Source organism: Triticum urartu, chromosome 7A, assembly GCF_056163025.1.
Source record: "Triticum urartu cultivar PI428250 chromosome 7A, HENAU_Tu73, whole genome shotgun sequence".
NCBI classification, from domain to species: domain Eukaryota; kingdom Viridiplantae; phylum Streptophyta; class Magnoliopsida; order Poales; family Poaceae; genus Triticum; species Triticum urartu.
The window spans coordinates 549,832,522-549,860,324 of record NC_141879.1 but is presented as its reverse complement, the minus strand read 5'-3'; positions in this window follow the sequence as shown (position 1 = coordinate 549,860,324).

Here is a 27,803-nt window from a genome sequence, read left to right as displayed (position 1 = left end):
GATGGTGTTATTAGACGTTGTGTACCTGAGCATGAACAGGAACAGATCCTACGCAAGTGTCATTCCGAGTCTTATGGAGGACACCACGTTGGAGATAGAACTGCACATAAGGTATTGCAATCTGGTTTTTATTGGCCTACTCTCTTCAAGGATGCCCGTAAGTTTGTCTTGTCTTGTGATGAATGTCAAAGAATTGGTAATATTAGTAGACGTCAAGAAATGCCTATGAATTATTCACTTGTTATTGAACCATTTGATGTTTGGGGCTCTGATTATATGGGACCTTTTCCTGCCTCTAATGGATACACACATATTCTAGTTGCTGTTGATTACGTTACTAAGTGGGTAGAAGCTATTCCAACTAGTAGTGCCGATCATAACACTTCTATTAAAATGCTTAAGGAAGTTATTTTTCCGAGGTTTGGAGTCCCTAGATATTTAATGACTGATGGTGGTTCACACTTTATTCATGGTGCCTTCCGTAAAATGCTTGTTAAATATGATGTTAGTCATAGAATTGCATCTCCTTATCACCCATAGTCTAGTGGTCAAGTAGAGTTGAGCAATAGAGAGCTCAAATTAATTTTGCAAAAGACTGTTAATAGGTCTAGAAAGAATTGGTCTAAGAAACTTGATGATGCATTATGGGCTTATAGAACTTCATACAAAAATCCTATGGTCATGTCTCCGTATAAATGGTCTATGGAAAAGCATGTCACTTACCTCTCTAACTAGAACATAAGGCATATTGGGCTATTAAAGAACTCAACTATGATTTTAAACTTGCCGGTGAGAAGAGGTTATTTGATATTAGCTCACTTGATGAATGGAGAACCCAAGCTTATGAAAATGCCAAGTTGTTTAAAGAAAAAGTTAAAAGATGGCATGACAAAAGGATACAAAAGCGTGAGTTTAATGTAGGTGATTATGTATTGCTATACAAGTCTCGTTTAAGATTTTTTGCAGGAAAACTTCTCTCTAAATGGGAAGTCCCCTATGTTATCGAAGAGGTCTATCGTTCCGGTGCCATAAAAATCAACAACTTCGAGGGCACAAATCCGAAGGTGGTAAACGGTCAAAGAATTAAACATTATATCTCAGGTAATCCCATAAATGTTGAAACCAATATTATTGAAACCATAACCCCAGAGGAATACATAAGGGACACTTTCCGGAACGTTTCAGACTCCGAAAAGGAATAGGTATGTGGTACGGTAAGTAAACCAACTCCAAAACAATTTTTAAGGCAATATTTCTCCGTTTTGGAATATTTAGAAAAATAGAAAAATAAGTAGGAGTCCGGGAAGGACACGAGGGCCCACGAGGGTCGTGGGCGCGCCCCCCTACCTCGTGAGCGCCTCGTGTGCCCTCCGGACTCTGTTTTCTTGCACGTTACGTATTTTGGTCGGTAAAAATTCATTATATAACCTCCCGAAGGTTTTGACTCCCGTATCACGCAAAAATCTCCTGTTCTTGTTTCGAGCTGTTTTTCTAACAGATCTAGGTTATCATGACGGCCCCAAGCGCCTCCAAGGACAAGTTCTTCAAGAAGGTCATCAACCCTTACCTCGCGGAGGTGTTGTGACACCCTCAAACCATTGAGATGCGTGATGGGTTGCTGCACATCCACGATGAAGAGGGACCAAAGGGGACCGGAAGCATGGAGACGAGGCTCGAAGCAGTGGAGCAACAAGTTTTCAAGTGTCAAAGGATGGTGGAGCGTGGAATCGATGCTAGCCACATGATTCTCGCGGAGTTCACCAACAACTACAAGCCGGATGCCAAGAATACCAAGGAGGCCATCTTCAAGCTACATGAGAAGATCGAGCACCTCCAAGCCCAAGTCTATGACCTTCAAAACCAAAACTGTGAGTATGAATATAGATTCAAAAGAATGAGTTTGGCTGCAGATTTGAGGATTCCGGAGACTCGATCATCTTTCTATGATGGTGAACCTATTCCTTGGAAGATGGATGACAAGCCCGCATCATCAACAACACCTCCACCGTCTCCTCCAACAAAGAAGAATTGAGTATCTGGGTATGGGCACTCCCCTTGGCAACTGCCAAGCTTGGGGGATTTGCCCCAATATCGTATCACAATCACAACTCCTATCTTTACCGTTTTTCTTAGTTCGATCCTATTAGTAGTATCTTGATCTAGTAAAATAAAGTTTATGGCATGATCTAGTTTTGAGTTTTGCTTTATGATCCCTCTATGTAATCGAGTCTGTGAGCTATATATAATAAAGATTAGTGTTGAGTCAAGGGCTTGATTATTTTGCCATGATCTTGGGTGAATAAAAGAAGAGAGAAAAAGAATAAAAAGAAACTGAGAGTTCATATTGATCTTATTGAGAGTAATGACTTCACATAGAAAGAGTACGATGATTAAAAGTTGTTGGGAGTTTGCAGACATAGCTTTGGTCATTGTTGCAATTAATAGGAAGTAATAAGGTAAGAGAGGTTTTCACATATAGATATATTATCATTGACGTCTTTTATGATTGGGAGAACTCATTAAAATATGACATGCTAAAGAGTTGATGTTGGACAAGGAAGACAACGTAATGAGTTATGTCTTTCTTATATCTGAGATAAAGTATGTTGTCATGGTTCCTCTAACCTGTTGAGCTTGCCTTTCCCCCTCATGCTAGCCAAATTCTCAGCACCAAGTAGAAATACTACTTGTGCTTCCAAATATCCCTAAACCAGTTTTGCCATGAGAGTCCATCATATCTACCTATGGATTGAGTAAGATCCTTCAAGTAAGTTGTCATCGGTGCAAAGAAATAAAAATTGCTCTAAATATGTATGATTGATTGGTGTGGGAGAAATAAGATTTATATGATCTTGTGATGTGGAAGTAATAAAAGCGACGGACAGCATAATAAAGGTTCATATCACAAGTGGCAATATAAAGTGAAGTTCTTTCGCATTGAGATTTTATAAATCCAACCATAAAAGCGCATGACAACCTCTGTTTCCCTCTGCGAAGGGCCTATCCTTTATTATTATCTTCTACCTTATGCAAGAGTCATGGTGATCTTCACCTTTCCTTTTTCATTTTATCCTTTGGCAAGCTTAGCATGTTGGAAAGAACATGATATATATATCTAATTGGATGTAGGGGAGCATGAACCATTATTGTTGACATTACCCTTGAGGTAAAAGGTTGTGGGGGAAAACTATAAGCCCCTATCTTTCTCTGTGTCCGATTAAAACTCTGTAACCACAAGTATCACGTGAGTGTTAGCAATTATGGAGGACTAAATGATAGTTGAGTATGTGGACTTGCTTTTTAGCTCTGACATAGACTCTTTCCGATGTTATGATAAATTGCAATTGCTTCATTGACTGAGATTATAGTTTGTTGGAACCCAATAAGGTTTATGATTTATACTTTTGCATTGTGAATAGATCATCACTTGAACATAAGTAATCATATGACAAAACCTATATATGTTGCTGTTATAAGAATATTCATGATGCCTTCATGTCCGTATTTTATTTTTATCGACGCCTCTACCTCTAAACATGAGGACATATTTATTGTTATCGGCTTTTCGCTTGAGGGCAAGCGAGGTCTAAGCTTGGGGGAGTTGATACGTCCATTTTGCATCATGCTTTTATATCGATATTTATCGCATTATGGACTGTTATTTCACTTTATATCACAATACTTATGGCTATTCTCTCTTATTTTAGAAGGTTTACATAAGGAGGGAGAATGCCGGTACCTGGAATTTCGGGCTGGAAAAGGAGCAAATATTAGAGACCTATTCTACGCAACTCCAAAAGTCCTGAAACTCCGCAAAACGTCTTAAAAGAAATAAAGAAAAATCCACGCCAAAGATGAAGGCCAGGGGCCCCCCGCCCTTCTCACGAGGGTGGGGGCGCCCCCCCTAGGGCGTGCCCCCCTACCTCGTGGGCCCCCTGGTGGCTCTCCGATGCCCATCTTCTCCTATATGAGGTCTTTCGATGATAAAAAAATAAAGAGGAACTTTTCGGGACGAGACTCCGCCGCCACGAGGCGGAACCTTGGCGGATCCAATCTAGAGCTCCGACAGAGCTGTTCTGCCGGGGATACTTCCCTCTGAGAGGGGGAAATCATCACCATCGTCATCACCAACGCTCCTCTCATCGGGAGAGGGCAATCTCCATCAACATCTTCACCAGCACCATCTCATCTCCAAACCCTAGTTCATCTCTTGTATCCAATTCTTGTCTCAAAGTCCGGGATTGGTGCCAATAGGTTGCTAGTAGTGTTGATCACTCCTTGTAGTTGATGCTAGTTGGTTTAATTGGTGGAGGATCATATGTTCAGATCCTATATGCATATTATTACCCCTCTGATTATGAACATGAATATGCTTTGTGAGTAATTACGTTCGTTCCTGAGGACAAGGGAGAAGTCTTGCTATGAGTAGTCCTGTGAATTTGGTATTCGTTTGATATTTGAGCCTCTAGTGGTGTTATGTGAACGTCGACTACATAACACTTCACCATTATTTGGGCCTAGAGGAAGGCATTGGGAAGTAATAAGTAGATGATGGGTTGCTAGAGTGACAGAAGCTTAAACCCTAGTTTATGCGTTGCTTCATAAGGGGCTGATTTGGATCCACATGTTTCATGCTATGGTTAGGTTTACCTTAATACTTTTGTTGTAGTTGCGGATGCTTGCAATAGAGGTTAATCATAAGTGGGATGCTTGTTCAAGTAAGAACAGCACCCAAGCACCGGTCCACCCACATATCAAATTATCAAAGTATCGAACGCGAATCATATGAGCGTGATGAAAACTAGCTTGACGATATTCCCATGTGTCCTCGGGAGCACTTTTCCTATTATAAGAGTTTGTTCCGGCTTGTCCTTTGCTACAAAAGGATTGGGCCACCTTGCTGCACTTTATTTACTTTTGTTACTTGTTGCTCGTTACAATTTATCCTATCACAAAACTATCTGTTACCACTTATTTCAGTACTTGCAGAGAATACCTTGCTGAAAACCGCTTATCATTTCCTTCTGCTCCTCGTTGGGTTCGACACTCTTACTTATCGAAAGGACTACGATAGATCCCCTATACTTGTGGGTCATCAGACATGCATTAACATTTTGTTAGCTAAATATTTGGTCAAAATTTGGCACGAACTACAAAGGTGACCTATAAACCAGGACGGATGTAGTAGTAGTAGTAGTAAGTAGGAGTCGTACAGTTACTCACCTTAAATAGAGAGTTTCGTTTCTTTAATGCCATGTACACAAATTGAAACGCTTGTTGTGGAGAGAAAAAGATAATCACTCCACTATATATGTACGCTGGAGCCTGAGTTCTTGCTTTACTAGGGTTGCTCTCTTTATTCTCTCATCCTCTCCGGATCTAAACAAGACAGCGGTAGCGACATTTTCTCTCTGCTCACCGCTGGTCACTGATCTGTCTGGCTCCCTTCGGCTGGTGTGTGTAGAGGACTAGGTGCATTGTTCACGCGGTCATCGCCGGCGAGGGAGGAAACCCACAGCTGCCGGAGGGGCCCGATCCTCTGCCGGTGCCTTTCTCTACGACACAGCACCGACTTGGGAGGTCCTCTGACCCTTCTTCCTCCCTGTCGTTTTATGCGTAGATCCGACCTGCCGCTGCCGACATCCCGATGACCCTCAGGTATAAGTTCTTCGAAAGCGTCCTTGCTCTACTGCACCATCTCCCCACGTGTCTGCATGTGCATCTTTTTCTACTCCCATCAGCTCTTCCAAAGCCACCTTACGTTTTAGTATTATTAGAGGTAAAGCTATTTCATGCATTCGAATCTAGGACTTGGTTCAAACAACGCAGAAAGGGGGGAAAGTTGTAGCATGAATCTAGGACTTGATTCAAAGAGGAAATAATATGGTGAAAGTAGTAGAGACCGGATACCCAACCGGTCTCTTGGTTGAAAAGGAAAATATTGGGAAAACGCAATACAAACTGGATAAGGAACAGATCTATTATTGGTTGAAAAAGGATAGAAAGTGGCGGCTGGTGGACAAGTCAACAGAGTATGTCCAGGATTAAATTTGTTTCCATCACATAGTAAAAGGTCTCCAGGATTAGAATTGCTGCCCTCACATAGTAAAAGGTCTCCAGGATTAGATTTGTTGCCCTCACATTGTAAAATGTCTCCAGGATTAGATTTGCTCACCTCACATAGTAAAAGGTCTACAGGATTAGATTTTCTGCCCTCACATAGTAAAAGGTCTCCACGATTAGATTTGCTGCCCTCACATAGTAAAAGGTCTCCATGATTAGATTTGCTGCCCTCATAGAGCATGAACAAACTCGACATCACCACTTTATGCCTTCTTGTAGGTACATTGTGCTAATGCGTTGCATGTCCTTATACCAACCTTCTGATGTTGTTAATGTAATGTAAAATGAAGCGATCACACTGTTACCTTAGGGACATGTCTAACCAGTGTTATTGTTAATCTAATGCCTCTAGTGATATGATGCAATTAAACTGTATTACAAATGGTACTCCTGCCGTTTTCCCCAGTATGATAAGTAAGTTGCTCCTTTACGCTGCTGAGTGTCCTGGTGCCCCCATGGTCCCATGCCCTTAAACCAACTCTTTAGCTGTTGTTGATTTACTGTATCTGGTAAACAAGCAATGCCACAGAGAGAGTCCTAGATTAGGGGGTCTCCGGACAGCCGGACTATATCCTTTGGCCGGACTATTGGACTATGAAGATACAAGATTGAAGACTTCGTCCCGTGTCTGGATGGGACTCTACTTGGCATGGAAGGCAAGCTAGGCAATACGGATATGTATATTTCCTCCTTTGTAACCGACCTTGTGTAACCCTAGCCCCCTCCGGTGTCTATATAAACCGGAGGGTTTTAGTCCGTAGGACAACGTACAATCATACCATAGGCTAGCTTCTAGGGTTTAGCCTCTCCGATCTCGTGGTAGATCAACTCTTGTAATACCCATATTATCAAGTATAATCAAGCAAGACATATGGTTTTACTTCCATCAAGAGGGCCCGAACCTGGGTAAAACATCGTGTCCCCTGCCTCCTGTTACCATCCGCCTTAGACGCACAGTTCAGGACCCCCTACCCGAGATCCACCGGTTTTGACACCGACATTGGTGCTTTCATTGAGAGTTCCTCTGTGTCGTCACCGTTAGGATTGATGGCTCCTTCGATCATCGATAGCGATGCAGTCCAGGGTGAGACTTTCCTCCCCGGATAGATCTTTGTATTCGGCGGCTTTGCACTGCGGGCCAACTCGCTTGGTCATCTGGAGCAGATCGAGAGTTACGCCCCTGGCCATCACGTCGGGTTTGGAAGCTTAAATTACACGGCCGATATCCGCGGAGACTTGATCTTCGACGGATTCGAGCCCCTGCTTAGTGCGCCACGCGGTCACGATGAGCATGATTTAGCTCTGCCATCGGACAGTGTCCAGGAGATCGTGCCGGAAACCGCTCCGGTGCGGTGGACCATGATGGCGGTCAAGGAGATCTGGAGCGGTGGACAAGCCAGTCGCTGAAGCGGCTCCGGTGAAGTGGTGAGTTGGCAGTTGGGGGTTCCAAGGTGCGGAAGGTTGATCCGGCGGGGTGTGAGGTCCACCGCTGCGGCGGAGGACTAGATTCGGCTGCTTGCCGTGGTTGGGGGGGTCGAGGAGGGGAAGGGGAGGGGCTCTGGGGAAGAATGTTGGGGGCAAAGAGGGGAAAACAATGGAGTTACCAAAGCAGCCCTTTTCCGTTCATGTGGCAGGGGTAAAACAGGAATACCATAGGGCTAAACTTTCGGGCGCGTGATATTTCGATGTGAGCGGGAAGTTTGAAAGCTTTTGGCGCCTAAAATTATAAGTATTCTGCTCTCGTACGGCCGACTATGATATCATGGCCGACAATTTGTTTGTTTTGCACGCAAAAAATGTGCAAGTTTTGAAAATCAATGTCTCCAACTCAAAACTTAGATTGTCCATTCAATTCAAATATGGATCATTGAGCTAGTACAAGCAAATACCATCATACGGTCCAATTCAAATGAAATTCCAAATGTGTTTATCCTAAATATGATGAAAAAAGCAAAAATGTGTATGTGTATGAATAAAGTGGATGATTATAAAGTTTGAACATGCCCGTATGTGTATATCTCTAGGTTTGATATATGAATTTGAAATCAAGAAATCCTGGCTTAAAAAATGTACCTCCGTTTAAATGAATTACAAAAGCTAATGATGGAGTTGAATTCCAAAATTCCAATCTTAGGTTTGTAATTCTGGTACATCAAGGTATATCACGCATGTTCAAAAGTATCGTTATCTCATAGTACAAACTGTGAAACAAATTGACCAACCATGAGTGCACAATATCTCAATTATGCTAAAGTCCCTCAAATATAGACACCTCACTCTTTATCTGAAGTCAACCCCCCCACCACACACACACACAGAGAAGTCGTTCTCTCCCCCAAACACCAACACACGAGCACATTAACACCCCTCTCTCTTGTAAAGTCCGGACCCCAACATAGATCTCTATCACTTTGTCTCTCGGGCATGCACACATCTCTTCCCTCGCTCTCTATGTCTCCCGCTATCTCTCTTACCCAAGCACACGCACTATGTAGAGTGTATATTTCCCATACACACAAAACGTCACCCCCAAACGTCTATCTTCCTAGTTATGTGGTTCTCGCGCACTCACCTCACACACCACCCCCACTGCAAACAAGCACACTTTGTCTCCTTGTGCCCCACTCTCCTCTTTCTATCTCTCCCACATGCGGACCCGCCCTAGCTCTTTCCCCGTATACATATATGTCGTGACTCTTTGCATAGCTCCCCAATGTATAATCGTTCTCGATTTCGCACATTGTTCTCTACACCATCTATTCTAGATCTCTTATGAAGTCCCTATCACACACACGATGACTTGCTTCCCTTGTGTCTCCGCTCATAGGCCAATTTCGGACAACATCAACATTGTCTCCCTATCTATACGCCATTTATGGACACAAACGACCCCTCTCGCCCCCTCTCTTCCTCTCACTCTCTCTCTCCGTCGCTATCTCTCTCTTTCTCTCGCTCTCACACCCCTCTCCCACAAACACACTCGATGTCTCTTCCAAATAGTCTGCTCCCCCCGCCTGCACCCGTGATATCTTGCTACTACACATGTCACACCATCCCCCCTTCCCCTATACTAGGTTTACATCATCAGTGGTCTCTCTACTCCACATACACTCTCTGCCTCTCACACACAAACGCGTGCACAAACACACACAAACACGCACAAACACCCATTTACCTGGATCCTCATCTCTCCTCATGTCCGCATGTGTATCTCACACACTCACTCTCTAATTATGTATATGTGTCTCCACGTTACACAACACAAATCCCCATGTACATGTCTCTCTCTATCCTCCACACACATAGACAGAAAGAATCTGTTATCATTGCCTTAGTCTCTAACATATCACACACGCCCACACACACACACACACTCTCTCTCACACACAAACACGCTCAACAAGGGTTTCCCCGTGAATAACTAACCGTCTATTCATGAACAGTCGTGGCAGTACGGCGAACACGAGATGTGAAAAAGGATAAATCTAGACGTGCTTAGACCACCTAGTATGACTACTAGGACTAGAGCAAGCCAAAAAAGCGCGCCACCGTCACCCCTTCCTTGTCGGCGACGGAAAATCTTCGTTTTACACAGTCGAGAAGTCATTGTGCTAAGGCCCCACATGTCGAGGCGTTGAATAGAATGTAGATGCTAGTTTACGGAAGCAAGTATCAATAATACGTTTGTATCTCCATACTTATATTTCTTCTCTTATAAAAAACCGAGTTGGTGATGATGGTATGTGTGCCATCTTGCAATATAGACCGTCCGATCTATATCTGACGGATGGAAATTAAACTAAAAGATACCCGCACCCCTCTCCACATTTGCAGACAAGGCCTTCCCTCGTTCATCCTTATCTCCAACAAACCTCATTGTTGAGCAATTAATAAAGGAAGCCTCTGGAACAAACTGGCCTGGTGGCCGCTGCCGGCGTCGTCAATCCCCATGCCTCCGCTCAGTCCGACCACCGACCACCACCACACCCCACTCCTCTTCACCTTATCTCATATTTCTCGAGATATCATTAGTTTTTACACATGGGATTACTCCCCCAAGGGTCAATCACAACAAGTGTTTTATAAAAAATGCATCTTGATGTTCCGTGCAATGCACGGATCTTGCTAGTACTCCTACACAAGACTAAGTTGGTGATGCTGGTGTGTCTGCCATCCATCGTTTCTGACCATTAGATCTACATCTAACGATTGTGAGGTAAGTTGTTGCCTTTTCTCACCAACATCCCACTTGTCTACCAATTTGCAGAAAAACCCATAATTAGTATCTTAAAACCAACCACATCCCTCCCTGACCCCACCAAAACAGCCCAAGGAATATATTCTAATTGAAACATAATATATCTCTAGTGACATATGTATATCAAAATTAGAGTGTTTTGTACCAAGTTTGTGAATAAGTATTATTCTAATTGTGATTCGTTGCAACGGACATGAACATTGCTAGTATTTCCAACCATGCATTTCTTTTCCTAGTATTCCATAGTTTCGAGTTTTCCGTCAAGATATTAGTCAGTCATGGTTGATATTTACTTTCAATCATGTACACATATGCACTATGTAACTAGCCTTGCTTATTGGCTTCCAAAGCTTAACTTTCACTCCTACTTACAATATCTAGAGTACTTAACAAAAAAACTACCACTTTCAACCAGCCCTAGGAGGAATCTATTGTACAAAAAATAGCAAAAACATACCCAAAATTTCTTAATCCACGCCAAAAACTACCTAGTACTCCTACCGATTAGGTTTGTTTTAACCCATTTAGGACAGGGTTAGCCCACATGTCCGTGCTGACGAGGCAGCTTAAACCAACACATTTTGTTTGACCATTGACACGAGGGACCCACATCTGACCTTCTATCCTGTTATTCCCCCTCAAATCATTATTTTTCCTGAACATTACTTCAAACAGTACTGATGTGTGTTCGTCGGTGGTTCCGGTGATGAGCGAGTTGGCCGCCGCTTCGCCGGACGGGCCGGACGCCACGCTGGCCTCCGCACGGGATGGCAGGCTGGCCCGAGCGTGACTCATGAGCGAGCAAGCCGCCGCGCTCGCCTTCGCTCGAGCCAGATGGCTGGCCTTAGCGCGGCGCGCGCGAGCAAGCCGCCGCGCTGCCGTGCCAATCTAGCTAGCAAACCTTGCAGACAAGCAGCTGGACGGAGCTATCTTGGCTAGCTAGCGGCCACGAGCGCCGGACGCAGCTGGCATCCGGGCTGCCGCAACATGGACTCCGCACGGCTGGCGGTTTTGACCTCGCCTTCTGCCGACGGCAGTAGCTGCGTCCCATGGCCGAGGATGACTAGGTGGACGGGCCGGAGGTAGGAGGTCACTCGAGGATTTTTGTTGGTAAGAGGAGTACACTGGTTGATAAGGTAGTCTTATCTTAAGTCTGCCACGTATGCAAGTGGTAGTAGTTTCTTGGCATTTTAGTGGTTTCTTGCATTATTAGAGCAAGTACAATAGAGCTGAGTCAGCGGGCTATAAGAAATAAACTACTACTACATGTTGGCTATAAGATGGGTTGTAGATGACATGGCACTGGCTTATAGCCAGCAGCTGGCTATACTATTAACCATGCTCTTAGGGGTTTCTTGTACGGAACAATGTACGTACTACTAGCGACAAAAGGCGATTCTAGGTTGCGTTGTACTCCAACGAGTACTAGTAGTGGTCGCGGGAGTGTTTACCTTGTTTTGTGGGTTCGATCCCGGCCGAACGCATGGCGGCCTTTTTAAAAAAATAGTATACTATCTAGATACATCGCAGAAATGGATGTATCTAGAACTAAAATACATCTAGATACATCCATACCTGTGACAAGTAATTCGGACAGAGGGAGTACTACACTTCGCTGCGAGCCAATATTTTACACGGGTAGTTTGAGTTTTGAAGTTAAACGGACGTGCGGCCCCACAATCTGGGTGCACTGGAGTCTGGACAGTCTAGCCACGTGAACGGGTTTTCCTTCCCAGCATCCCGTGGCTCGCGTGCTCGCCCTAGCCGCACCTCGCTTGCAGCTTCCAGCTAGTAGCATATTTAAACTAGCGCCTCCCAATTAAGCCCGAGGAGCCGGAAAAGCCTGTCGGGGCATTGGGAACTGTGCAATATGGCTCTGTACGTAAAGTGCTCTACTACTACTCTGTAGCTTGTGGCGTTGCATGCATGGACTTCACTCCATTATCGGCTCTACTATAAAAGAAATTCCTCTTGACGTGTTTTTTTGAAACAGAGGCAAAAGCTTTGCTTCATCTCATTCATAAAGAAGGAACTACTAACAAAGTTCGATGAGATCCATTACACCTCCACAAATGGAAGCGAAAAGCCTAGTCTCGCTGTATCAAATAACTCAAATGTTCTGCCCCCGCAGTAACCGTCGCTGATAAACAGGCTGCTAGTGTGCGCATGAGAGGAGCGGCTGAGTAGGCCAGCTACGTGAGAGGAGCGGCTGAATAGAGCACCGAGAGTACCCACTAGGCCACTACGCAGGTGTACTTCCCCTGCATTGATAGTACAGCGATGGTTCTAGAGAACAGTAGTACCCTCCACTTCCAACTGCAGCTCCTTGGCCCTAAGATTCAAGAGTTCAAAACTGGTGCACTATACAAGACTAGAATAGAAGTACAGTACTCCCTCCTTTCCGGTTTATAGGGCTCATCTCATAATTTTAGTTTTTCCATTTTATAAGGCTCAATTTGGTTGTTTCCCATCACATGTTCAGATTCCAAGGTGCATTAAATCATTGCATGCAAGTATTAAGAGAAAATTGACCAATGAATGTAATTTATGCATGCATGCATTGCAATTAATGCATTGGTAAACATACCTTTTTGAGGAAAACAAGAGCACTAATTGGGTGCTTTTTTGAGGAGTAGTTGAGAAAAGTAGTACTAGTACTACTATAGTACGAGTACGTACTCCTCCGTCACATAATGTACGGCATTTTTTGACACTAGTTGGCATGTACAAAAAATGGCAAAAACATACCCAAAATTTCTTAATCCACGCCAAAAACTACTACCTAGTGCCAAAAATTTCTTACTAGTGCTATTATTTACACTATAATGCAATCCCATAACGTTCCATAATGCTAGTACTAGTACTCCATGGTACCAAAAACTACTACCTAGTGCCAAAAATTTCTTACTAGTGCTATTATTTAGAGTAGTAAATAATAGCCTCACCCCTTCGCTGAGGAACGATCTACAGTTGGAAGGGACGAGGCCCTGCGGTTACTACGCTCTTATCTCCTCCTCGCCAGTTCCCCTCCCCCCGAAGAGAAGGCAGTTCGTCGCTGCTCCCATGGATTCGCCAGGCGGTTCTCCTCCTCGTCGGGGCTGGGAGACCTTGGACGATGATTCTCTGGGAGAAATCGCACGCCGCTCCGACGTCCTCACCGCCGCAAGACTCGGTGCTTCCTACACCAACTTTTTCAAGATGCTGCTTAAACAGGCTTGGGGAAAGGCCATGCTTGTTGGTCTTCCATGCGTCCTCGAGGAGAAGGTTCTTCTATGGGACAATTCTTCGAACAGTCCACCGCTCCCTGGCCATGGTTGCACGTTGACTCCGCTAGAGTTGACGACGTTGAGAGGTAGTCGGATTTTGTCCGATGAGCAGGTCAGTAATGGAGTTTGATCATGTAGTATTTAGTTATTCCATTTCCATCCCATAATTTCTCCGCTGCCCATCGTCTTATATATAGGTCTGGGTCGGTGCCAACGAAGATTGGCTTGCATACCTCCGGCCGGATACCACCATGATTTTGCACAACATCCACAGCAGTGCGGCCGTTCCGGTAGACCCCTTCTCCACCATTGGGATCGGCCTTCCGGACTGGCTGGGCAAGAATACGTATGATGATGCCTACATGAGATTGAAGAAGATAGCAATTGCGGACCCGCCGACAAAGCGACGCGGCTACGACGATTACTATCTCATCGCAGTGTTCGACATAAGGATTGCCATCAATGCAGGAGGCAGTAACGGCAGAGGCTGGCGCATGTTGGCGGCGGCAGATTTGTACCCCTACACGTTCGAAGACGCCGTGCGCCATCTAGGCCGCATCTTCGCGGTGACAAGCCAGGGGACTTGTTTCATCTGGTTGAAATCCTACGGTACGGGAGATTACAAACGGAATGCACAAACCATCATTTGCATCCCTAACGGTACTCCATTATTTTGCAGGGACCAGTCATCCCCCGATCAAAATAAGATCGCCGATCTTGGATGTGCATTTGCATCTGCGATTTGGTCTAACCTGGAACCTTGTAGCTAACTTTGGCATATTGGGATCAACTCTCTTAGCAGTCATTACCCATGGTACCACTGATGTGCAACATGGTCACATAATCTACCACGATCGGACCGTCACCATCTACCCAGGCCATTTTTTAACCCTCTCGCCTTCTCTTTCATTGTTGTACTAGTAGTATACTTTGTAGTACTAGTAGGAGTACTTTTTACCTTGGAGGACGCGTATAGCTAGCTAGGCCCTTGAAGACTTGAACCCACTAGCTGCCACCATTTTTGTTTTTCCATGTCTTACTATCTCATCCATGTAGCCAAGAGTGGCTATATATAATAAGCCGGTTATTTTACTTCCTCTATACCGGAGTATTACTATTTGCTGCACAGTATTACTGACCGCCACATTTGAGCACAGCATTATTATGCATGGACCTTGACTATGTACGTCACCATCTGTCCAGATCTGGGATGCCGCGTGTACCAGAAGAACGGCGCCGAGTTCGACCCCCGTGATGCTACGTGTGTGCCGAGGAACACACTCGGAGAGTACTCGCTTTTCATCGGGGACAACTACCCCATTGTGAAGCGGATGCCACCTTCCATGCACGACACGGAAGGCCTACCGTTCATGAAGCATGGTTGTGTCTTCAGTGCGCACCGCCGGATGAATGACATGCTGGGACACGCTATCCCTGATTTATGCCGCTTCAGCTTCGATGAGTCTCCATCGTGTGGAACCAGACTAGAAAGCTGCGACAATGATTCCCGTTGCCCATCGCTATGGATCTTGCCATCCATGAAGAACACCTGGGACTGGAACCTGGAGGAGGACATGTAGCCCATCTATAACGTGTAAGTGGAGTACGGTAATTGTGAACGGTAGCGCTGTGAATATATGTAGACTAGTCGTGCACAAATTTATCACATGAGTTGGAGATGAACTTGTGTGGCATACTTGCATTTGTCCTTTAGAATTTACTACTAGTAAATGTGTTATGTCTACGTGCAACTTGTGTGGTTGTTGCATGGTCTCCAACATGCTCTTTGAGAAAAAAAGGTGGCACAGCTTTGGATATACGTGACGTGGTGGCATCATACAGTAGCATCGTTCGCTATAGTTGTACTAGTACACTCCTACTAGGATGACAACTCCTATAAAACCTTGCGCTTGGCTCTTTGCCTCTTCGGGAGATTCAACAGTTCGTACTCGTGTGAACCTTGCACTTGGCTCTTTGCCTCTTCGGAAGGTCCAACAATGATGATACTACAGTACAATATGCTTCTGGCAATCTGACACCAATTGAACTGCTGCATGTCCACCGCGAGGGCGAGGGCGAGGGAGAGGGAGAGGGCGCTGTAGTCAAAACCCTCTCCTCGTCCTGCGAACCACCGCGCGCGTGGGCGAGGGAGAGGCGTAGTAAGCAAGCTTCTCCTCATTCGGCGAGTTGACGGGACACATCAAAGCAGTACTAGTACTAGTAGTAGTAGTCCATACTGCGTCCTTTCCGTTTAATAGGGCTTAATTTGAAACGAGAAAAATACACTGGCGGTCAACGTATGTAACAGTACGCTCTTTACGGTCACTCTATATAGTTTTGCGGTGATTATGCGATCACTAGCTCATCATAGAGCAGCGTACGTATTGCACCCTACTGACCGGCCACATAGTCGATGTGGCACTTTGTTGACTGGTTAAATTGTCACCTAGTTTCTGGGTCCCACCTGTCAGTTTGCAGAGCAAAGAAATCAGTTAAACAAAACTTTATGCAGGCGCGACACGAGTCCAACCCTTGCGCGCGAACCGCCCTGGCTGTGTATGTGAGTGCATGCACGTGTCCTCCCTCGGTCTTCCAACAAAGAGTGTACTACATGATGTACATCTACACTTCCAATGCATTTAGCCTTTAATCTACTAAAATCGATATTGATTGACTAATGCACCAACTTGTGCTGTAGGTATAGGCTACATGTCTATCCTTAATTACAACATGCAACGGCCTTCATTTAATCTTCTTATCTTAATGGTCGCATGCACACATAAGTCTGCTACTTTTGGGCGTTAATTATGCCCTGGTGAATGTGTAAATCTCTAAATGTACAGTCTTTCACGGACGTAGGGAGTAGGTTGAGCACTTGAGCGTGAGCGTGTGTGTTGCGTTGTGTGCTGTGTGCCGCATGGGTGCGTGAGTGTTGCGTGCGTCCATGTGTACGTGTGAGTGTTGCATGTTGCATGCATGCATGCATGCATGCATGGGGCTTACTCCCTCCCATTGACATGTTCATATTTCAAGCTTCCTCTGTTCCCTCCATATGGTGATACTCCCTCTGTTCCCAAATATAGTACAAAGTTGAGTCATCTATTTTGGAACGGAGGGAGTAGTACGGAGTAAAAGCCTCCCTCTGTTCTCAAATACGGAGCATTTGTCTTTCTACAGATTTCAACAAGTGACTAGGTACGGAGCAAAATGAGTGAAGTGAGCGTAGAGGCATAGGGATACTGTAGAAAGGAAGTCCTCGTGATCCATTTATTCCCCATCTCGGTCAGAGAGAAATATTCAACTAGTCTTCGCAGTGAAGTGACAATACACGCTGCAGCAGATGGGACACGTAATTAATAAGCTGAACCAGCGTGTTGGTGTTACTAAATCAGCCTTACCCAGTACTGCCATCATGTTTCCCAGTAGAGCACGCTTCCGCAAATACGCCTACGCACCTCTGTCCTCCATTAACTGACATATGGGCCTGTTGTGGTAGACCCACATGCCATCGGTGTAACTATTTACACTCCGAATGACGGTATATCCTGGTAGTAGTACTAGTAGAATTGAGATTGAATGCACTTTCTTCCCCGTCTTCCACTCTTCTTCCTCCTCTCTTCTTCTTCCTCCTCTCTTCCACATCGTCGGCCGCACACCATTTACCCCCACTCACTGCCCGCTCGCCCACGCCATCTTCCTTGGTAGCTCGCGCGTACCATATCCCCCCGCTCACTGCTCGGCCACACGAGGAGAAGCTTCTTTGCTCGCCCGCCCGAATCCACTTCCCCGCTGGCTCGCAGGCACCGAAAAGCCCAATGGCAGAACCGACTGACACGCAGATCCGTGATTGGAATTCCCTCCCCGATGTTCTCTTGGAGCAGATCTATAGTCGTATGGACCTACTCAGCACCGTTCGTCTGGCCACATGCTCGGTGTCTTTGTACCGTCTACTCGTCTGCAACCGGCCGGCTCTTTTCAAGACACCACGCTTGCTGATGCCCGATCCTCGCAGGTGGCCTAGACACTGACTTGACGATCCTACAGAGGTTGCCGTGGTGCCCCTCGACATGCTACCACTACCCGTCCACCTGCCCTTCATGCGCGGCCACTACTGGGCGGGCATGAAGGCCAACTGGGTCATCCTCATCCACCAATCTGGTAGTCCATGGCGTCTCGTGGATATCTACACCCAGCGAGAGATCACCCTTCCATCTTTGGATACCGCCTCCATCGAGCCTCGCGGCCTGCCGGACACTCCTGCCTACTACGCACGAGACGCGTCAAGCTTTTGGCTCGACCTCTGTTTGCAGAAAGTTGTAATCTGTGAAGTGCCCACACCATCATAAGACAACATGGATTACAAGCACATTGCCTTGTTCAACAAGGTATTAGTCTATCTGGAATCCGGTCGCCATACATGGTTATGGCTCATCATCAATCCTGTTGAGGAAACATTTCTGTCTGATGCTATAGTGCATGATGGCATCGTTAACGCGATCGACGCACAGACTGGCTACCTATACTGGTGGAATCTATCGTCGTGTAATTGTTGTATCTCATCTCATCTATACCTTATGAATACGACTGCCTGTTCATTTGTTACAAATTTAGAATGCATAGCATGTCTATAACCACATCATTGCTATATGTTCCTCTCATTTCCAAGATTTTTATGACCACGCATGTTATTGTTAGAGTTGATATGAGAATAATTGGCATCTAATGATTGTTAGAATACATATTATGATCATAACATCATGATTGCTATATGTTACTCTCGTTTACAAGATTTTTATAACAACACATGTTATTGCTTAGAGTTGATATGAGAACAGTAGTAGTAAGTGCTATGGTAGAATATGAGTAGGTGCTGTCATAGCTGTTTTCCTCTCATTGTTACATGATGTTTGAACCATGACATATTGCTAGAATATGAAAGCCATTGGCTTATTTTTTTAACTTGGGGTATGATTATGACCACGGCATTGCAATTCTCTGTCTATGATATGTGTCACTAATCTTAATTCCACACATACTCTGAACATGATTGTTTATTTTTGTCCTTTTGGTCTCCAATTTGAATTGTTGTAGCAGACGCAAATGCGCTGGCCTTCATGATTCCAGGACCTGGAATCATACCAGCCGATGGGTGGTGGTTTATCGCTCGTTCAGCTGACGACGGTCATTTGATGCTCATTCGCACGTACCAAATTGACCAAACCATTACATCAAACCACATGCAGTACAATGTGTGGGGAGTTCGTGACATTGATGGCTATGGCTGCTTCGTGTTTGAGAAAGATTCCAGCTCCGTTGGGCCAGGTGTATTCAACTGGAGGCGGTTTTACAGCCTCGGCAACCACTCCTTGTTCCTTGGGATCAATTATCCGATCATCCAACCAATCATCGATCATATCACCGGCGATGATTACTGTGCTATGCAACTTCCATTCGCGAGGGGGCTGTGTTTACACATCATACCATGGGTTTCATGAATCACCATATCCAGAGATTCATCGACATAGCTTGTTGCCAGATAATCTTCAGTGTGTGAAAGGCATCAAGCTTCCATGCGATGGATGGCTTTTGCAAACCCGAAATGCGGCGATGTGGTTCATGCCAACAGCAAATATGCACAACTTGATTCGTACTGATATGTAGACTGAGCCATGTATCCTGCTACTGTAGCACGACCCTCTTTTGTTGGATATTATGTACTTTTGTTAGTTTGAAGCACTCCTCTGGTTTGAAGGATAGATACCTTCTTGGGATCAAGTGCATCCTAACTCACCTGCGTAGGATGTACTGATAATGATGATGGAGATGCTGTGCAGAAGCCATATATATATATATATATAAACACTATTCTGATCACGGGATCAGAATAATATTCTGATCACAACATGAACTTCCCGAGTAACGCGCCTGACCTTCCCCGAGCACTAGGTTGAACTTCAGCTAAAAGGTGTCCAAATGGGGCTTGCGATATACCGTTGGATAGCTATGGACATCAGTATCATGACCCAAGTTAAATTTTTGGCAAAATGTAAGCGGTTTAAGAGCAGTTTTGAAAACCGTTTTTTCTTCATATAAAAAACGTGAATCGTATTTTCGATCGCATTTTTAAACTATTTATCGGAATGAGGCAAATAATATGGCGTTGGAAAGCTACTGCAAAACCGCTCCTTCCACATGTTGAAAGTTTTCTCTAATTCCCTACGGTTAAAGAGTAATTCGGAAATCGTAAAATTTCACAAACCAAACACTCGAGTTCGTATTTTCGATGCCATTTCTAAACGGCTAATCCAATTGAGGAAAATAATATGGCATTGGAAAGCTTATGAAAATGCGCTACTTTTTTATGTTAAAAGTTTTTTCTAATTTTGAATGGTTTAAAAGTAATTTAGAAAACGGTACAAGTTTCACCAAGTTCGTATTTTCGAGCTAATTTTTTAACCGTGCGTCCAAATGCAGCAAATGATATGGCATTGGAAACTTGAAGAAATGCAAAACTTTTTTGTAGATATTGTTTCTCCTAATTCATTATGGTTTTATGTCAGTTTTGAAAATGGTTAAAAACGTATTTTTACCATAATTTCTACAAACTTTATCGGAATGGGGAAAATAATATACCGCTGAAAAGCTACGGAAAATGCGAAACTTTTTCATGTTGTTGGTTTTCTCTGATTCCTGACCATTTTCATGTAATTTCGAAAATGACGAGATCATTCGTTCTGTCTTTATGGCGAAACAGATTCTTCAAAAATGCACCACGTGAAGAACCTGAACTTCTCGGCATGTCTACTTGAACTTCACTCTGTTTTTCGCGTGTTTTTTTTGCTCGTAGCTCTCCATCCACTGCTCGTAGCTCTCCATCCACTCACCGGAATTGAGCAAGTGATATACCAGTGGAAAGCTACTGTAAACACGCAACTTTCCCGTGTTGATCATTTTTTCATACTCGCGACGATTTTAAAAGTTTTTCATCTGATATTCATTCAGTGAACTTCATGTTGTTTTTACGTTGAACTTCTGTGACGTATTTTTCATTTGTAATTTTCTCATCCATTCGTCAAGTTTTACACAAATGGTATTTCTTTTGTATAAACCTCTCTCACAATATTTTTTAAAATTTCTCCGACGGAGGACTTGCACTTATATCAACAAACTTTTAGTATTTGCTTTTTTATTCTTTTTAATACAAAACGCGCACCGTGTAGTACGTGAACTTCTGGCAGTTATCAATCTGATCTTCTCTCGGATACATGAAAATATATGAGTTTTTTATGAATTTTTAATCTGATTTTCTTAATCCTTTTTTATGAAATTTTGAAGCACTCTATTATTAAAAGTTGAACTTCTTTGTTATTTAATTTTTGAACTTCTTGTTTCCATTCTTTAATAACGAGGAAAATCTGAGTTTTCTTTAATAACAAGAATTTTTGAACTTCCGAGAGAAGAGCACTTAAACTTTGCCTTTTTATTCTTTTTTTCTCATACGAAATGCACAGCATGCAATACGTGAACTTCCGACATTTATCAATTTGGACTTCTCTCTATTTCGGTTTTAAAAAACAAGAAAATTCTTTTAGAACTTTTTTTAGTTTTTCCTTTTTTTAATTTGAACTTCTTCATTTTATTATTTAGTAACGACAAAACATCTAAGTTTGTTTACCTTTGATTTCTTTTACTTTGAACTTCTTAGAAAAATATGGTTTTACATAAGCAAATAATTTTCTAGGTTTTTAAATTTGAACTTCTAGTTTTTATACCTTCTTGGTTATTTGAAATTGAACTTCTAGGGTTGTCAAATTTGAACTTCTACATTTTTTGACCTTCTCGGTTATTTTAAATATTAATGTGACGTATTTTCGTTTGTAATTTTTCTCATCCATTCGTCAGTGTTACACAAATGATATTCCTTTTGTACAAACTTCTCTCACAATTCTTTTTTAATTTTCTACGACCGAGGACTTGAAGTTACACAAATGATATTCCTGCCGTTTTAGAAAATGACAAGATCATGATTTCTGTCTTCATCGCGAATGGAAATGCACTTCGTGAAGTAGTTGAACTTCTGGGGCATGTATGTTTTAACTTCACTCTGTGTTTGACATGCTCTTTTTTGACGTGCTGTTTTGTGCACTGCGTGAAGTAGTTGATCTTCTGGGGCATGTCTGTTTGAACTTCACTCTGTTTCACTTTATTGTCTTTTTCTTATAGGAAACACACACCATGCAGTACGTGAACTTCCGGTTGTTATTACTTTGAAATTCTCTCTGGTTTGAGACAATTATTTTAAAACACAAAAACAACATATTTTTATATGTATTTTGGACATCTAAATACACGGTGAACCTCCCTCAGACCAGCCGAGCACTTGAACTTCTAATAACCATTTTTTCACTAAAATAAACTCTTCTTAGGTGTACCATTTGTTTTAATTTGAGAACCTTGGGATTTATAAATATCGATCCACTTCATTATTTTAGTTTGAACTTCTAGTTTTTTAAAGCAGGGAAATTTCATTTAAACTTTTTAGGTGCACCATTTATTTTAATTTGAACTTCTTCTTTTTATTCTTTAGTAACGGAAAAAAATTGATATCTTTTTTCATTTCATTGGTTGGACGTAAATGATATGGCGTTGGAAAGCTTATGAAAAATTTGATACCCTTTTTCATTTCTACCAGAGGGTCTCTAATTTACTTCAAAACGGTAGTATAAATTTTGAACTGCTTTATATTTTTAATTTGGCCTCCTTGGTTTACTCTTTAGTAATGGGGAAAATCCTAATGTAGTAATAAACATCGAACCGCTTCGTTATTTAAATGTGAACTTCTAGTTATTATTTAGAAACGAGGAAAATTTGTTTTCCAAAAAGGAAAAAAACCATGGTATACCTTCAGAAACCTGCTGAAAAGATATACCTTTTTTCTTGTTAATCATTTTTCTCAAATTTGCCATGGTTTAAAAGATTTTTTAATACGTTAAAACTTGATTCCAACGATATACACCATACGTTTGAATCTTTTATCCGAATAGAGCATATGATATACTATTGAAAAGCTTATGAAAGAATAACTTTTTCATGTAGACATTTTGTTAAATTCGTTGTTGTTTATAAGCAGTTATTAAAATGCAACATCTTTTTTGTTTTCTTTTTTGAACACGTAAGTCTTAGGTTTTTACAAATTTTGAACTTCGTACTTATTTTAAATTTGATCTTCTAGGTTTCTTTAGAAATGGAAAAATACGTTTGTATAAACTGTTTGAACTTCCCTTTTTATGTAATATGAGCTTCTTTGTTTTGTAATAAATATTTGAATTTCTCCATTATTTAAATTTGAAACCTCTGTTTTTCTAAAACAAGAAAAATCCATTTTTTTAAACTTTGCTTAAACTACAACCTAGTACAAGCCCCATTAGCACCACATCACACAACTTCATCTTCAACTGCTGAGTAAATTTCTTAGCTTTTTATTTGTATATAGTAAATTGTACACATATTACTGAACGGACAAAATTACTGTAATTAAACCGCCTCACAAATGAAACTTAAGTCGGATGCTCAAACATACAGAAAGAATCAACAATTTTAGACAATGACGTAAACCTTTAAACAGAGCAAAAATTTGATTGGTGGACTTGGACAAAGCGATGCTCTTTTTACCCCCGCTGGGTGTTCTCTATATAAAACCAACAGGGATCTTATCCTTTTGAGCAGTGAACTTGCGATCTCCAACTCACCATTTTCTTTTCCGTCTTCTTCTTGGTGCGCCCATATCCCAAGATCTACTAGTGCTAGCAAGCCACACGTCAGTACTTTGGCCTTCAGAGTAGATTTTTGGCTACAGTGCACTGAAAAAGCTCTCCGCATGTACTAAAAAATATCTTTGAACCCTCGTTTCCCCATTATCTCTTAATTGCATTCCACCTAAAATATTTCCTCTGATTTCCTGTCCAAAATAGGATGAGTTGGTTCGTCATGGTGGTGCCTGAAACACAAGGCTCGATAGAAGCACCCAAGAAGAATTAGCACTCCACGGCGTCGATTCATTTTGGAGAAGAAAACTCATGTTTCCCCATATTGAAGGACCAGTGAAAATGAACCAATATATCACAACATCAACTTTTTTGCACCTGCAAGTACGTCTGAACTTCAGACAAGAAAATCACTTAGAAAATGGACCTTGGGGGGCGCTGATGTGCTGGGCAGCCACACGCCATAGCTGCCGGGCGGGGGAGTTGGATCTGTACGCCTCATGCAGCCTGTACACGAGAAAATGGTCAAGGGCAGCTTCCTTATCCATTGCTGAACCTGCAAGTCGATGGAGAAGTCCTCCAGGCATCTCACTGATGGATGACCATGAGAGGCGGCTCGAACTTTTTAGTTCATGCATTTGAACGAGCTCGGGCTGCTGAATCGAACTTCCTGTAGCATCATAGAGACGAACAAGGGCTGTGAGACTAGGCACCAGTGGCGCGCCCACATCATGTACTTGCCCGGCTCCGTTGCGTCATCGTCGGCGACATCCTCTGTGCCGCTCTCACTCTCACGATAGGACATAGTCTTGTCCCGCTAGCCGGAGGAGCAGGACGACACCGCGGATGGGCCTCGCGCGTGATCTGGCAGTCGTTGCTGCAGGGGCCGAGCAAGTCGGGAGGAGGCAGGGTTCAGCGCGAGTGCGCGCGGCTGCACATGAGAGTAGGCGGGGTGCAGGGTAGGGACCAACCGCGGCGCACGGGAGCAAGTGAGGTTCTGGGTGGGTACGCGCGGCGGCGCATGGGAGGAGCGGGAGGGGTTGAAGTCCAAACCTACCTCGCCCTGAAGGAAGGGGCCAGCCTTGCGCCGGAAGGAGGCGAGGGCGACGGCGTGCTAGGAGGAGGTGGGGGCGGCAGCCTTGCACCAGAAGAAGGGGACGGCGTGCTAGGAGGAGGTGGGGGCGGTGGCCTTGCACCGGAAGAAGGCGGGGCGGTGGCGTGCCCGGAGGAGGCAGGGCCGCGGCGCGTCGGGAGGTGGCGGGGCCGGCGGTACGCCCGCGCGCCTGAAAGGAGGAGGGCCCGGGGGTGTGTCGGAGCAGGGTGGGCGGCGGCCAGAGGTGGTTGGCGGGTTGGGGGAGGTCGAGGTGGAAGATGGCGACGGGAGGGACGGAGATACGGTTTGGGTGTGCTATTTCTGTTCTCGCCCGATCTCAGGAACATGTCGTGGCCCTATATAGGGGGGTTGTTATCCAAATAACTATTCTAATCCTGGGATTAAAATAATGCTGTCCTATATATATACATATATCAGTTAGGCTTCAAGTACGTACTTGTTAGTTAAACCTATTATAAATTGTGACACTAAATACGACTAGTAAGTAGTACAGTAGTAGTACTAGTATACGTGGGTCAAATTATTCATCATGTCCACACATTGAATTGACGTGACAACACGCTGTGCGTGAGGTGACACAAGAATCCCGGCGGCGTGTTCGGGTATTCTGGAATTACCGATGCAAGTCGAAGAAGGATTGGCCCAACCTGAGAAATTTGAGGCCAAAGTGAGTGGTGACAGCGCGAGATTTCAGTCTCTCATCGATTTGTTCATACCAAGCATCGCCGGCGAGCACGGCATATGTTACACCCAACCTGAGAAACTTCCAGGTAAGACACCGATCGACCGTCTACTTGCACAAACATATTCCTTTGCTTATAGCTCTATTTTTCTTTTTACACACAGACCTGGTGAAGCAATTACAATTTGACAGTTAATAAAAAGTGAAACAAGTGACTGCAACATGCCAAAAATGTTATGAAAATGCCAACTAGGTACACTAAAACCTGTATTCCACAATACTGCAGGTATCACACTGAGTGGCCTAAGGAAGCATTTCTTCCAGCACAATTCCAGGGCGTTCAAAAGGGGCACATGGACGCGTCGCAAGATACAGTCGGAGTGCGGCATGCACGCGATGTGGCACAAGCCCGGCAATACCTTGCCGGTGATGGTCAACGGCCGGCAGACGGGCAGCAAAAAAGGTTCTGGTGCTGCACACCAACAAGAACTTCGACCAGCAGAGGACCAACTGGGTGATGCACCAGTACCACCTCGGGGACCTGGAGCAAGAGAAGGAGTGGGAGCTGGTCCTCTGCAAGATTTTCTACCAGACGAACACTAGGGCCAGGAGTAAAAAGATTATAAGTTAGTTTGGTATTGGTAGTTGTACTACCTTGTCATCCGCAAGTTGGTATTGTTGCTAACGATCTTTTGGTATGAACTTGCATTTGCTTCCAACCATCATGCCGAGGGTCGACGTTGATATAAAGCTGAATCATTTTTTTCGAAACGAATTTTCAGGCACCTGATTTTTATTTGATGGGTAGCATAAGCACCCGCCATTCGAATTCCCAGTTCTCTAATTTTTTTGAAACAAGTGCATGCACTTATTATCACGATAAAAAAACAATATCCGTGCTGCATCCCAATTATCAGTCTGTACTTGCAGAATTCTCTCGTTTATTGAGCACGTGTATTGTTTTTTCAGGTCGAGCAAGTTTCAACTGGGCTGTAGATTGCCAGGGTTGTTTGGTTTTTAACAGGCCCAACTCATGACGACAACGGGGCACAAAGATCCAGCAGGTATCTACTGGCCTCTGGCCCACCAGCGTTAGTTATATTTTGTCTTACAACATCCACAGGCAGTTTTTTTACTGAATCAAACACACAGCCCAGTTCTATTTTCCTCTTGAAACACATGTCCTACATCCGTTTTCTAATCTCTACCTATAGTTTTACTAGATATGATACACGTATCATTATATTGAGAACACATAAAATTCCCTTTTCATATTTACATCCTTATTTTTCTTGTTTTTTCCCACCCAGTGCTAATTTTTTTACCACTGGTTTTCCCTTAAACCAACTAAATTTGTCCCACGTCTTATTTGCTTACAAAAACAAAATGATTTTTTTGGCAAATCAATAAGTTCTTAAAAAAGATTTATCATTCCGGGATTACAACAGTTCGGACTCCACCGAAATATGCAAAATAAGGTTGGACTTTTTGACCGTGGTCCTAGGCAGAAAATGGGCTGTAGTAAATTACTTAAGAATTAGCAAATGGGCTGCAAATTATAAAAAATAGCAAATGGGCTTTATGTTGCCTGCCACAGATTTGGAGGCTGACTTGTGGGCCTACTAAGTTCATGCGTACACAAGGTTTCTCAAAAAAAAATTAGTCAACAATCGACTCTACCAGCGTCGGACCGTTAGATGTCAATCTAACGGCAATCTTGCTTCTTCAGTCTCTGATCCTCCTGCCCCAGCCGCCCAAACCAGCGTTGTCGGAACCGCCTGCTCCCGCCTCCCGTGGCTGGCACTGCTGCTGGGAAGGCCTCACGGGCCCATCATACTCGCATCCCAGACCTGTCTATCCCTCTACTCACCCACACCTCCTGTTATTTTCCGGCGACGACAGCCGAACCAGTCAACCCTTGTACTCTTCACCGCGTGGGCAGCCACTGTCATGTCTTCCCCGGCTCCGTGTCATTCCCTTCATAGGCCTCGCCCTCGTCCACTGCCCTGGTGCTCTCGGTGCGACGTGGTCAACGATGTCCATCCAACGGCCGTAGTGCTTCTTCAACCTCTAGTCTTCTTGCCCCAGCCGCCCAAAGCAGCGCCGGTCGTGCCGCATGCTCCTGCATCCCGTGGCCGGCTGTGCTGCCACGGAGGCCTCACCGCCCCCTACTATTCCCACCGCTGGCCAGGCCCTGCGGCGATGGCAACCTCACACCGCAGCCGAACCAGTGAACCCTCGTACTCCTCTCCGCGCGGGCTTCCATTGCCACGTCGTCCCCTTCCTAGGCCTTGCCGTCGTCCACCGCCGTGGTGCTCTCCGTGCGGCGTGGTCAACGTGGTCAAGGAACGACTTCCATCGGAAGAGTACTGTACGTGGAGAGGCTGACAGCTGGGTCCATGGCCACACCCCAGTTTTTTTTGTGATTTGCCAAGCAAGTCGCTTTGTCGGGCCTGTTGGGCTGCAAATCTTTCAAGACGAGGAGAGCTTTCATTCGGCTCGTCGAGAAAATGGCCCATCAGTAATGAGAAATGAGATGTACATTTTTAAAACACATCAAACCGGCAATTAGTTTCAAATATCTTTTTTTTTTCAT